Source organism: Cavia porcellus, unplaced genomic scaffold (genome assembly GCF_034190915.1).
Source record: "Cavia porcellus strain 051 isolate PalLab524CR breed Dunkin Hartley unplaced genomic scaffold, mCavPor4.1 scaffold_2, whole genome shotgun sequence".
NCBI classification, from domain to species: domain Eukaryota; kingdom Metazoa; phylum Chordata; class Mammalia; order Rodentia; family Caviidae; genus Cavia; species Cavia porcellus.
In genome coordinates this window covers 115,274,076-115,288,543 of record NW_026947485.1, presented here as the reverse complement: position 1 = coordinate 115,288,543, position 14,468 = coordinate 115,274,076, and positions in this window count along the sequence as shown.

Genomic DNA, 14,468 nt, shown 5'->3' with positions numbered 1-14,468 from the left:
TCAATGGTGAGTTTCAATTATCATTTGTGTATATAAAGTTTGTGATATAAAGGTTAATGGTATTTTTCAATGACACATTGATCGTTCAAAGTTGAACTGGTTATTATCCGTGTATTTGTATAGTTTCTATAAATTCTTAAAATTCTGATTTCTAGTTTCACTTCTTTATGATCTGATAGGAAGATATTTATGCATTTTATTGGTTATGTCCTACAATAGGATCTAGTTACTAAGAAGCTCCGTCAGATGTTACAAAAATTGTGTATTCTTCATTTTAAAATAAAATATTTTTTAGATGTCCATTAAGTGCTTTTCACTTGAGATGTAACTGAACTCATGTTTCTTCGAGGACTTTTTTTGTGGTTGAACTGCTGAGGGTGATATGTTAAAGCCATGTACAATTGCTACATGAGATCTATGTATTCATTTTCTACGGGTCATGTTTGTCCTATGAAACTGAACATAACAGTGTTCAGTGCACATACATTTTCTTTTCTCTATTTTTTCTGAAGTTGGTTCCTGTGAAGGGAACATGGCTGCTTTTGTCTGTTCCCATTGTGTCTTGAAGTCTTCTTGGTCATATATGATATGAATGACACTTGCTCCCATTGAATTCCATCTGCATGAACCATATTTGTTTTCTTTTATTTTCAGACTGCACATGTCTTTGCTTGTGAGAACATGTTTGCAGCCAGAAAATAGTTTACTTTTTTAAACATTCATTCCTACAGTGTGCTTCATCTAGTTGAAGAATTAAGATTTATATTCTGTATCATCATGAAAATCTATGTACTATTTCCTGATATTTGATTGATCTTATATAGTGTGATTAGGGTTTTTCTTAACTCTCACATGATTATTTACTTTTACATTTCATTGTTTAGGATTCCTTTAAGTATCTTCTGCAATATTGCATGGAGGAGAATAACTTTAGTTTATGTTTCCCTGAAAATATTTTTTTTCTTGGATTCTCAAGGATAACGTTTTTAGATACAGTAATATGAATAGGCAGTTATATTCTCTCAGTGGTTATAATATATTATTCTGTGCCCTCCTTGTCTTTTAGAGTTTCTACAGAGAAATCTGCAGTTATTTTGCATGAGTTTGCTTTTATAAATGAATTGACATTATACTCTTGAAATTTGAGATATTTCTTGTTCTATATTTTGAAATTTTAACTATTAACATAACTTGGTGTTTTTTTTTGCTATGCATATTTGATACTATAAAAGCCCCATTTTTGAATGTCTTTATGTTTTCTTAAATTGGCAGTTTGGGGTCATTATTCAACAGAATACAGTTTCCTAATCTTTCATTCTGTATGTCACCACACAATTCTGTTGTTAAATTTGTTAATTTTGAACTCTTAACTGCATCCTATATATCCCAGAATTCCCCCAACTTCTTATTTTTTAATTAGTGTCTGAGTATGACCAGGTTTATCAGCCTGGTCTTCAGCCCTCCAGTGTGTTAGTAGGCATTTGCATTTATTTGGTTTCATTTCATTTGCTGAGACTTCAATTTCTGCATCCAGTTTGATTTTTCTTTAGAATCTGTATTTCTATGCTGAATTGCTGCTTTATATCTTGCATTGTATTTTTTAATTCTTTCAGCTATTTATGTCTTTTCTGAAGATGCTCATCATTTTAATCAACTGTTCACAGTTTGAGCCCATCATTTTACCCATTTCACTTCCTTTACACTCACTTAAGATCACCTTGGACTGGCAAGAGTACTTGTTTTTAAGCCTTATGCTTCTTTGTTGAGATTTATGAACCTGCAAGGATGAATAGTTCTACCTCGCCTCCCTGATGAGTTATTGATTTGAAGTCAACTTGTATGAAAGTAGAACTACTCATATATATTTTGGGACTCCCATTTGAAGCAATATTTCCTTCTATTCTTTGAATTGCAGCCCATCAGCTTGGGGTGAAGTGTAATTCTTGCTGAGGGCATTTCATTCTTGCTGACAGCATACCATTGGGTTAGATTTTGTGAACCAATCTGCCAATCTGCTCATATGTGACTGAGGACCGTGACCATTCACAAGGAGACTAGTTCTTGAAAACTACTGACTGTTCCCTGTCAGTGTGTTCTGTTTACATTACTGATTCATTCTCTTTCCTTCTGCTCACTTGCTCATCTACTCTGAAATGTGTGTACCACGAGACTTTGGGCATTGATACCTTCATTGTCTCCTCTAGAATATCTCGGGAAACATTTTGGAGTTTGAGTTCAGTAGCCTTAAACTTCAAACAGGCCTGGTGATCTATTTTATCTTCTAAACCTTTTTTCTAATCAGACACTCTCTTTTCACTGATCATTTCATCAATAATTTCAGTAGTTTTTTTTTTTTTTTAACTCCTGTAGTTCTATTTGTTACTTATTCACAGGTATGAATTTTTCACTGTGCTGCTGATTCATAATTGGCTTACCTTTTTCAATTTGTCTAGCTTTCTACTAGCATGTTCTGCAAACTCACTGATCTATTGATTTTTTTTATCAATTTCATTAGTACACATTGGCAGTGCATCCCACTCACATGGACTGACTGAATGTGTGGAATACAATGTCTTTCTTTTCTTGAATCTCCTCCCTTCATCTCCCCACTTTCTCTCTTCTCCTATATTTTCCCCTTTCCTCTTTTCTTTCCTGTTGATACCAATGTAATTGCCTCCTTACAGTATATGACACTTACAATTCCTGAGGTCATTGGGATCCCATAATGGCAAAGCTTTATTCTGCTGTTTTTCCTTCTTCTTCCCATTGCCCCTTGACCTTGAACTCTTAGACTCCATCACTTCTGCAAGAGATCTAACCCCTACCTCCTAGTCTTTGCTTGTACTTGGCCTTACTCAAAACAGAAGTACCATATGTTGTGCGAACGTATGTGACAAGTTAATTTATTCAGCATTATGTTTTGGGGGTGCATCCATTTCCCTAAAAATGTCTCCATCTTATACCCAAAAGATGACATTCATCAAGATATCAAGCACTGGAACAGCTTGGTTGGTCCAGGGCATCAGCATCCACCTCCCATTTCCTGGCTGTCCTTGGTGGACTGAAGAGTTCTAAGCAAGCAGGTGGGCACCACTGGTTCCAGAGGCCCAGGCAGCCTGAGGTAAGTGCTCCAAATACTTTCCTTTGAGTCCAGTTTGTTTGGGACCCTCACAGCTTCCGGGTTCACTGGAACAGACTGGGGGGTCTGGGGCTCATGCATCTGCCTCCCCTCTCCGGGCTGTGCTTGGAGGACTGTGGAGTGCTAAGCAAGCAGGTGCACACCATCAGTTCCAGAGGCTGGGCTTGATCCAGCATGCTCCACCCTCAGTGACAGTCTATCAATCCAGGGAACTGGGTGCCAGAGTCCCAGGAGCTGAGGGCATAGAATTGGATTTCCAACAGAACCTGAGGAAGCCTTAGAATAACAGTCGAAAGACTTGAAACACAGAAATATAGGAAAATGACAAAATGAAATACCAAATTACAATCTCAAACCTCTAGCCCATCAAAATAAATTTTAGGAGTGATGTATATAGAAGAAAATATATGCCATACACCTCAAATATTGGACATAATGGCAACTGAAACAAACAAGCAACACAGGAAGCTTTAAAGGAATTAAAACTAGAAATAATCTCCCCGGTAAAAGAAGAAATGAGAAAATAAATGAAAGAGATGCTCAATATATCTAAAGAAAACACAGTTAAAAAACTAGGGGGACTAAACAAAAAGATAGAATTGCTAGATAAGCAATATCAGAAACAAACAGAATACATAAAGCAAATGCACAGAGATATACAGGAAATCAAAAATTTCATTGAAAGCTGTAAAAACTGCATCAATGAAAGTGAAGATAAAATTTCAGACCTTGAAGACAAGTTTGCAGCTAGTGAACAGGGAAGGAAACATCTTTTAAAAATAACAAAAAAATCAGGAAATAACAATTCAAAACTGCAAGATTGCACACACACCAAAAAAAAAAAAAAAAAAAAACATAAGGTTGATAGGGATTAATGAAAAAGACAAGGATGACATAAAGGATGTCAAGAGGATATTTAGAGAGATAATAGTTAAAAATTTCCCAAACATGAGATCGGAAACCGACATCAGGATCAGTGAAGCATATAGAATTCCAAATAGTCATAATCAAAATAAAACTATACTTAGACTTATAATAATCACCATCTCAGAAATCCAACATAAGAACAGAATACTAAAAGCTTCCAGAGAGAAAAGACAGATCACTTATAGAGGAAAACATATCAGAATCACAGCAGACTTCTCATCACAAAGTAAAGTCAAGAAAAGCATGAAGTGAAGTATTCTAGATCCTAAAGGAAAATGATTTCAAACCTAGACTGATGTACCCTGACAAACTGTCCTTCAAAATCGATGGTGAAATGAGATACTTCCATGACAAAGAACAGCTGAAGAAATTAATGATCTCCAAGCCAACCCTGCAAAAAATACTGAAAGACAGTTTAGATACACTTAAGAAAGAAAAACACTTAGCAAAGCAGATAATTAAACAGAACAGAAGATAAAGATGCAAGAGCAGAAAGATAACATGTCAACAATAAACTGACATATAACATTTTTAACCATTAATGTAAATGGTCTCAATGCACCAATTAAAAGAAACAGACTGGGAGAATGGATCAAGAAACAAATTCCAACCATATGCTGTCTACAAGAAATCTATCAAACACAAAAGAATACTCACAGATTGAAAGTCAAAGATGGAAAAGAGTATTTCATGCAACAGGAACCGAAAGAAAAAAAAATGCTGGGGTAACTATTCTATTTGCAAACCATGTGAATTACAAACCAAGAATGATCCTAAGAGATAAAGAAGGTCACTACATACTTGTTAGGGGAAAATATTAAGAGGAAGAAATAACAATCTTAAATATATGTGCACCAAATTCCAAAGCACTGTTATATAAAGCAAGTATTAAGAGAAATGAAAAATCAAATAAGCAACAACACAACTATAACAGTAGACCTTAACACACCATTGACAGCAAGGGACAGATCAACCAGACAGAAAGTCAGCAAGGAAACAACTGAACTGAATCACACCTGTGAACGAATGGGCTTGATAGACATATATAGAGTATTCCATCCAACAACATCAGAATAGACATTCTTCTCAGGAGTACATGAGACATTCTCTAAAATAGACCACATACTAGCTCACATAACATATTCAAGTAAATGCAAAAGAGTTGAAATTATCCCAGGCATGTTATCAGATCATAGCACCATGAAATTAGAAATAAATGATGCAAGAAACTGCACAAACCCCACAAACACATGGAAATTGAGTAATGCACTCGAGCAGTCAATGGGTCACAGGGGAAATTAAAGAAGAAATTAAACAATATCTACAAGCAAGCATAAATAAAATACAACTTACTGGACTCTGTGGGATGCAAAGAAAGCAGTCCTTAGAGGAAAATTTATTGCATTGCATTCCCACATCAGGAAAACAGAATGAGTACAAATAAAAAACCTGGTGCAACACTTCAAATGCTTAGAACAAAAAGAGCAAGTTACTGGCAAAGCCAAAAGAAGAGAGGAAATTATAAAAATCAGAGCAGAAATTAATGCAATAGAGAGACTAAAAAAGCAATCCAAAGAATCGATGAATCAAAGAGTTGGTTCCTTGAAAGAATAAAAAAAAAATGATAAGCCCCTAGCAAACCTTCACACAATAAGGAATGAAGAAGGTGAAATCACTTCAGACTCTCTGGAAATACATAAGATCATCAACACCTATTTTGAAAATCTCTATTCTCATAGTTTTGATAAAACAGAAGAAATGGACAAATTCTTAGATACATAAGAAGTACCAAAGCTGGGTCAAGAAGATGTAAAACTATTGACTAACCCAATTTCCATTAACGAAATTGAAAATGTAATTAAGTACTTGCCTAAAAAGAATAGTGTATGCCCAGAAGGATTCACTGCAGAACTCTACAAGAAATTCAAAGAAGACTTAATGCCAATACTCCTCAAACTCTTCAATGAAATCAAAAGTGTAGCAATTCTTCCTAACTCCTTCCTGGAAGCAAATATTACTCTAGTCCCAAACCTTAGAAAGACCCAACTAAAAAAGAACTATAGGCCAATCTCCCTAATGAACATAGATTCAAAAATTCTTAATAAAATATTGACAAACAATGCAGCAAATCGTCAAGAATACTGTACACCATGACCAAGTGGGATTCATCCCAGGCATGCAGGGATGGCTTAACATATACAAATCAATAAATGTAATTCCCCATATCAGTAAAGCCAAAAGTAAGAATCACATGATCATTTCTATAGATGCAGGAAAAGCTTTTTTTTTTTTTTTTTTTTTTTTTTTTTGTCATTTTCCTTTTTATCTGTACCGGGGATCAAACTCATGACTGCCTGCTTGCAAGGCAGGCACTTATGTCGCTGAGCTAAATCCCCAGCCCCAGGAAAAGCTTTTGATAAGGTCAAACACTCCTTCATGATAGGAACCTTACAGAAAATTGGAATAGATGGTCTTTTCCTCAAAATGATAAAGACTTCTATGACAAACCAACAGCCAGCATCATATTAAATGGCCAAAATCTGAATGCCTTTACCTTAAAATCAGGCACAAGACAAAGATATCCCTTATCACCACTCCTTTTCAACATAGTAGTGGAAATACTAATCAGAGCAATTAGACAAGAGAGAGAAATAAAAGAGGTAAAAATAGTAAAAGAGGAAGTTAAATTATCATTATGTGCAGAAAACATGATACTCTATATAGAAGACCACCAAAGCTCCATTGAAAGTCTCCTAAATATAATGAATAAATTCGGCAATGTATCTGGATACAAAATCAATACTCAAAAATTTCTATACACTAAACTAAATACTTAAAAATTTCTATACACAAAATTACAGAGAGAGAGAAATAAGAGAAGCCACGTCCTTCACATTTTCACCCTAGCATCCAAAAAAAAATGAAATATGAATTAATCTCACTAAAGAAGTAAAAGATCTATACAAGGGACATTATAATACCCTGAAAAAAAAATTGAAGAGGATCCCAGAAAATAGAAAGACATCCCTTGTTCATGGGTAGGAAGAATAAATATTGTGAAAATGTTCATTCTCCCAAAACTGATATACATATTCAATGTAATCTCAATGAAAACACCAACAACATACCTTATAGATTTAGACAAATCACTCCTAAAATTCATCTGGAGCCAGAAGAGACATATAATAGCAAAGGAAATTCTAAGTAGCAAAGGCAAAGGCAGGAAGCATCACAATCCCTGACTTGAAGTTATACTACAAAGCAACTGTAATAAAATCAACATGGTAGTGGAATAAAAACAGATCTGAAGATCAATGGAATAGATTAAAAGGTATAACCACAACTATAAACACTCAATCATGTTATCTTTGATAAATGGGCCAAACATGTTCATTGGAAAAGTGGCAATCTATTTAATATGGTGCTGGAAAAACTGGCTCGCCATAGGCCCGAAACTAAAACTAGACACATGCCTCTCACTATGTACTAAACTAAAATCAAAATGAATCAAAGATCTGAATATTAAAATGAAACACTAACTCTGTTGGAAGACAAATTGGGTTAAAATCTTGAAGACATAAGGGTAGGTAGTAAAGAATTCATGAACAGGAATCAAACTTCCCAGAATCAATAACTGGGATCATGTCTTGTTAAAAAGTTTCTACATGTCAAATGAAATCTCCAGCATAGTGAAAAGAAAACACACAAACTGGGGAAAAATCTTAGAGAACTGTCCCTCAGACAAAGGACTTCTGTCTAAAACATATAAAGAATTAAAAAAAATCAGACCCCTAAAATTCAAAGATCCAGTAAAAAAAAAAATGGGCATCTGAAATGAATCCACAATTCTCAGATCAAGATATACAAATGGCAAATAAATACATGAAAAAATGTTCATCATTACTCATTAGAGAAATGCAAATTAAAATCACACTGAGATTCCATCTCACTCCAGAAATAATGGCTAGGATCAAGAAAACCACCACCAACAAATGCTGGAGAGGTTGTGGGGAAAAAGGAACTCTCCTGCACTGTTGGTGAGAGTGTAGACTGGTGCAACCATTGTGGAGGTCAGTCTGGAGATTTCTCAAAAAGGTGGGATTGGAAATCCCATTTGATTCAGCTGTTTTGCTTGTAGGCATATTCCCAGAAGAACTGAAAATATCATACCAACGTGATATATGTGCACCCATGTTTATAGCAGCACAATTTGCAATAGTCCGATCTTGGAAACAGTGTCCATCAACTGAGGAATGGATAAAAAGTTGTGGTATTTTTATATTTGGAGTACTACTCAGCTATAAAAAATAATCACATTGGGATACTTATAAATAAATGTATGCAACTTGAGACCATATTCATAAGGGGTATAAATCCAACTCACATATATAAATACCAGATAGTCTCCCTAACTTAGGAAATGGTAAGTATACATAAGATTTTGTGGTAATCATGATTCCCCCTTACATTGCTTTAAAGCCTTAAAATGTTTCCATTCATTAGCTGGAATGGTTTTATCCTGGGTTGTTTGATTCTATTTGTGATGTTATGAATAGCTATTTTGAAGAAAACAAGATATTACAATAGCCAGTGCTGATTCAATGTCATCTTGTTTTGAATTCCTACTGTAGTTTTGTTCTTCTGTTTCCATTGGTTCTATCGTGTAGTATCTTACTGAATTTTATTACGTGTCATAGTATAAACACATTTTTTATGGACAATGAGATAATTTAGTAGCCATTGTTCATTTTCTGTTTTTTTTTTTTTTTTTTTTTTTTTGTTCTGAATGGCCTGTAATACTTTCATTCTCTTTAATGGTTTGATACTGTTTTGTTATGTTTTATTACTATTGTGTGTGAAGGTATGCTCAGCTGTCAAGGAAAGAGATATAGTAGCTCCTGTTATATCTGGTTCGCTTGTGGTGAAATACTGTGTTGCTTAAATTGTTATGTTCTGGTCAGCCTTGTTATGCTCTCTTATATCTTAATCTCTTTAAAACAAAAATAATTTTAAGAAAAAGTATTGTGATAGGGACAGAAACAGAGACACAAAACCAACAGTATTTGCCTAAATCTGGGTTTGCATCTTGTAGGACCTATCAGTACCATTAACCAGATATATCATTGAGGACCATGTATAATTTGAAACAAGTGCAGAGGCTAGTGGAAACACCGGTGGCCTTGGAGAAGAATTGTAATGCAGGACAAGTGCTTAGGAATTATTCAGACCTTTATGAGTTTTAAAAACAAGCCACAAATCTAGTCCCCATTGGTCTGCCCTAACTTCTATCCACTGACCTCCTATCTACTATCAATGAGAGGGGTCTGGAAAGTGTACTTAAAAGGGTCACAATTCCCTTCTGACAGCTTGTGCTGCAGGGAAGCCAAGCTAACAGACCAACTTTTGCTCTACCCAGTCTACGACATAATCCCAATTGAGGTGGACTATAGAGGATAAATGAGGATTACAATGTTGCAGTTTTGTTGTTGTTTGCTGCCATTCTGGACAGAAATGCTTATTATTGGACTAGTACTCTCTTTTCAAGGTTAACCCTCTTCATCCCAAGGAATGAAAACAGTTATTCCAGTCTAAAAAACTTATCTTGAGTTGGACAAGCATCAAAATATAAATATGCTTTTGGCTGTGAGGGGTCCCATTTGGTCTGATTAAATGTATTCTTTGAGTTTGTACCTTCAATTTTGGCCTGAAATATTCAATGCCCTGAATTTATGTATACTCCCATGATGTTATTATACATAACCCATAGGAGAGTCATTTTCCCTTAGGTGTATGCAGTTAAAGGTAAGTATCTCAAAAATTACATTTATATAACAAAGTAGAAAGGCAGCCCTTCTGTGAAGTTCCCAGTTTACTGGAGTTTCAGGCCAGAGTATGCTAACAAATATGGACATTAGAGGAGATATACAATCAGAAACCAAGGAGAATAACAACACACTGGATCTACAATTTAACAAAGCTAAGTAAGGTGTCTGGTAAAATAGTTATGCCAATGTAGAAGAGAGACAAGGTGGCTTTTTGGGGAACTCTCCATTCCCCTGGAGATAGTCTGCACCAAGCACTAAAATCAATGCAAAAACAGGAATCAAAACCCAGCCAGGGTAACAGAACATTAATCAGGTACACCAGGGTGTGATGCCTGTTTAGTCTTTGACTGTGGCTGGTGGCAGGGGCAAGGCTTTGAGTGTGTTGTTTCCACAAGGTAATTTTTAGAGGATTTGACTCATCAGGGCAGGCCTTCCAGCAGTCGTCTGTGTGAGCTGGTTTGATCCAGAGGGATGGGTCCAGGGATGGCTGTCTGCCAGTTTTACTTCAGTAAGAGTAGTCACAGTAATCATGTGGGGGGCCCTCCACTTTGGGATTAGTGGGTCCTTTTTCTAATCTTTCACCCAAACTATATCACTTGAATTCTATATGTATAGAGCTGTGTAATTAGGTATGTTAGGTCTCTCTGCTACATTTTTATGTATCTTGGAGAACATTCTCCCTAACTGACAAAGCTCTTTTTGTATAGTCATATTTCTCAACTGTCGTAAATCCTTTTGGAGGTCTTTAGTCCATGGTGGGGACCTCTCAACAGGACTTCAACAGGACCCAGTGGGCCCAGATGAGGGTCTGACATTTACAGGGGCCATAAATAACATGTCCACCCATGTATCTGAGGTTCCTGGTAATAGTTTGATTATATTGACTTTAGTGTTCTGTGGGCCATATGGAAAGTCCATCTGAGGTTTAATTCCTTGGCTAGGAACTAAATTATTTCTTCCACAAATGATGTCCATTGTCACTGTCTATAGTCATCTGCAGCCCATATGATGGAACAATTTCTCTAAACAGTGCTCTGAAAACCTCAGAGGCCTTTTTGGTCTTGTTGATAATGCCTCTGACTAGCCAGAGCAAGTGCAAAGAAGAACAAAAAATACTTGTAGTCTTAGCAAAGCTTAACTTCAGTGCAGTCTGTTTGGAGATCCTCAAAATGAGAGTCCTGTGTGTTGAATTCCATGTGACAGCCAGGGGCCAGTAGAGGGCCTCGCACAGATCTGACGATTTTTTCCAATGACTGCACAAATTGCTGACAATTTGGGGATATAATCAGACAGGCCCAGCAGCTGGCTCATGCCAGTCTTCCCTGCGTGGATGATGTCATGGCCCCATTTGACCCAGGCACAAGTTAAGTCTTCTGGAATAATCATCCAGGTGTCTTGTAGGGCCTAAATACCATTTGGACCTTTACTAGTGCCTTCCTAGTGTTTTGCTCATTTTATTTCTTCTTTAATTTAATGGAGAGGGCCTTTGTGAACATTACTCAAGCTTTATGTGGGATTTCATGTTGAGTTTCTAAATTATGGAACAAATCAATGTATCTCCAAATTGAGGACTCAGCCAGGTGTGGTGGCTCATGCCTATAATCCCAGATTTCAGTAGGCTAAAGCAGGAGAATTGTTGTGAGTTCCAGACCAGCCTGGGCTACAAAGTGAGATCAAGTCCAACCTGAATGCATAGCAAGACTCTGTCTCAAAAAGACAAAAAAAAAAAAAAAATTGAAGGCTCAGTGCCTAGTGCAGCAGCTTCATCTGCTTTATGATTGCCAAGAGAGTAACAGTGGATTTAACTTTCTGGTGTCCCTTGCTGCCTTTTTAGGCTTCCAAATTGTGGTCAGAAGATGAGACATTTCAGCCTTGTTTTTAGTTTATTTTCTTTTGGCTGTCAGGAGTCCCCATCCCTAGCAAAATATCCCATGGAACTTCAGAAAAGGCACACTGGGAATCTGTAAATGTGCATCTTTTCACATTTTGCCCAATTGCGGGCCTGTATGAGTGTCCTGATCTTAGTCCTTTGAGCTGACCAATTTTGGGAAAGAGGTCCAGCTCCTTCTTAGCATTACTGCATCATGGCCAGCCCTATGTTGTCCATTTCTAACAGAGCCACTTCCATCTGTAAGCAAAGTGTGCTGGGCATGTGCCAAAGACTCCATCTCGGGGTCAGGAAGGCTAGGAAGAGCTCCTCTGTTAATCAAGGGAACCCTGCTCGGGTTCCCTGGGAGTTACGGAAAAATAGGTGTTTAATTTAAGTCTCTGCTGGCTGGAATGCGAGTCCGGCCATGAGCAGCACCGGGCACCGGGTGACGTGACTGTTTCACAACCACCTATGTCTCCGACTGTTGAGAAGCTCATGAACTGCAGAAGTCAGGCTGTGTCCCAAAATTAATTTTCCTGCTTCTTTAATCAGGAGGGCAGCTGCTGCCAGGGTCCACAAACAGGGATGCCACCTCTGGATGCTGGATCTGAAGTCCTAGACCTGTAGGCGGCTGGTCTCCCCTGGGTCCCACCATCTGGGCCAGGGTCCTGGAGGCAGCCTGCTGTTTTCACCCACAGACAAGCTCCAGAGATGAGTCACATCTGCAGTCCCTGAAACTGGCTCTGGGGCCAGAGCCATTCTGAGCTGTTTGGATGCCTCCTCTTCTAAAGTACAGCTTATTACTTCTCTTTCAGTTATGGGCTTTTTTTTTTTAACCTGTTGGAAACTGGCCTGGCTTTTTCTGTATACCCAGGTGTCCAACCTAAATATTTTGAGTCCCTTTTTGTTGTCAGGATGCAGGATAGAGCAAATAACTTCCTTTCATTCTGGGCCTAAATGTTATAGTCCTTTTTCCAAATCAAACCCCAAATATCTTTTTGCTTGCAACTTTGCACATTTTTCCAAGAGAGTTCCGTGTCACATAAATTCCGGAGGACAGCTAGTGTTGCCCTCCGACAGCCTACTTTACCGGATCCTCAGAACAGAATATCATCTGTTCATAATATCTGAATATCATCAGCTGCAGAAGAGTACAGTGAAATCGGTCATGGAGGGAGCTTGACTACATAGGCTGCTGAGGCTTCCCAATAAAGCATAGGAGAATTTTTGAACCATTGAGGGATATGTGTCCATATGACTTGTCACTTTCACTTTGTGTCTGAGTCCTCCCATTCAACGAAGGAGCTGACTTTACTCAGACAGGAGAAAGCCTCTTTTAAATCCAAGAAGGTGAACCAGGTAACATCAGGAGGAAGCATGTTTGGAAGTGTGTATAGGTTCAGGACTGTTGGATGTAATGGTGTGGTGGCTGCACTAACAAAATGACCAAGCCACTTCCAGCCAGTAGTACCCATTAGGCTTTTCAACTAGTAGCAGTGGAGTGTTCCAGGGTTCTTGGCAGTCTACTGAAATCCAGATGCTTTCAGTCTGGTGATGTGGAGCTGAATGCAAGGTGGGCCATTTGAAGCAGGGGATATTGTTTAACTGCAATGTAAATGACTCAAAGGCTAAGTCCAGGTATCAAAGGGGCTGCTGTAGTCAGGGTTTGCAAGGAGGACAGGACACATAATTTATAGTATTTTTTGTAATGGTCACTCAAGGAGTCAAACAAAAAGAAAGTGCAGGAAATTTGTCCACACATTAAAGACCTAGAAAATCCAGCAAGGGCCATCCGTGGAAACTTCATGAGTTCAGCTGAAAATTTAGAGCCCATGACAATGCCTCCCATGAATCCAACTAGAGACCTAGAACCCACAATAGTGACTCATGCAAGTCTGTTTTATGGATCTGTGCTGGGAAGTCCCAAAGGTCAGCACTGGAAGCTAGAAATTCCATGCCATCAGAGTGAAAGATCTGTGCCAATAGGTTGAAGGTTCTGCACTGGAGCCAAGAAGCAATGTTCAAAATAGGAGAGCAAGGCTGTTCTGAAAAGTACCATGGCCATCTTCAGTAGCAATGAGGTCCCAAGCTCCTTCAATGATGAAAACAACTGAGTACATGTCAGGAAGCCAGCGTGACAAGTTTCTCCTGAAGACTGAACAGCACACCTCTTCCCCTGGGAGCAAGGACGCAAAGATCACAATAAGGATCAGAGCTCCCCCAAAGTGATTTGCAGTCACTCCCAGCAAAAACAAGATCCAATGCTCCTTTGATGATGAAATCATTCAAGTTCATTTCAGGGAAGCAGCTCAGCAAACACCTCCAGAACCCATGGCAATAGGAGAAGGAATAGCACCAAACACCAACATCACTGCTCCTCTCCGGGTCAGGCTCTTTTAATACTCTCAATAATCATCAGGTGGGCTCTCCATGGTCCTCACCATGCTGATTCAGTTCAACTGGATGCTGCAAGTTGCCCACCAGTCACCTGTTTGGAGTTGGGGCTCTGTGAGGCCTCATTGCTTTGTTTTGGTTCCAATAATGAATGATTTTCAGCCCTCTAGAAGTGGCTTTTCCAAAACTGCAGCCAAGACAGCAGACTAAAGACATTCATGTTTTCTCTTTTCTTCTCCCTCTTGGTTTATAAAAACCTTTTGAGCTATTTGGAGCAAACTGTCAATCTTTTGGATTTTCTTCCAAATACCAG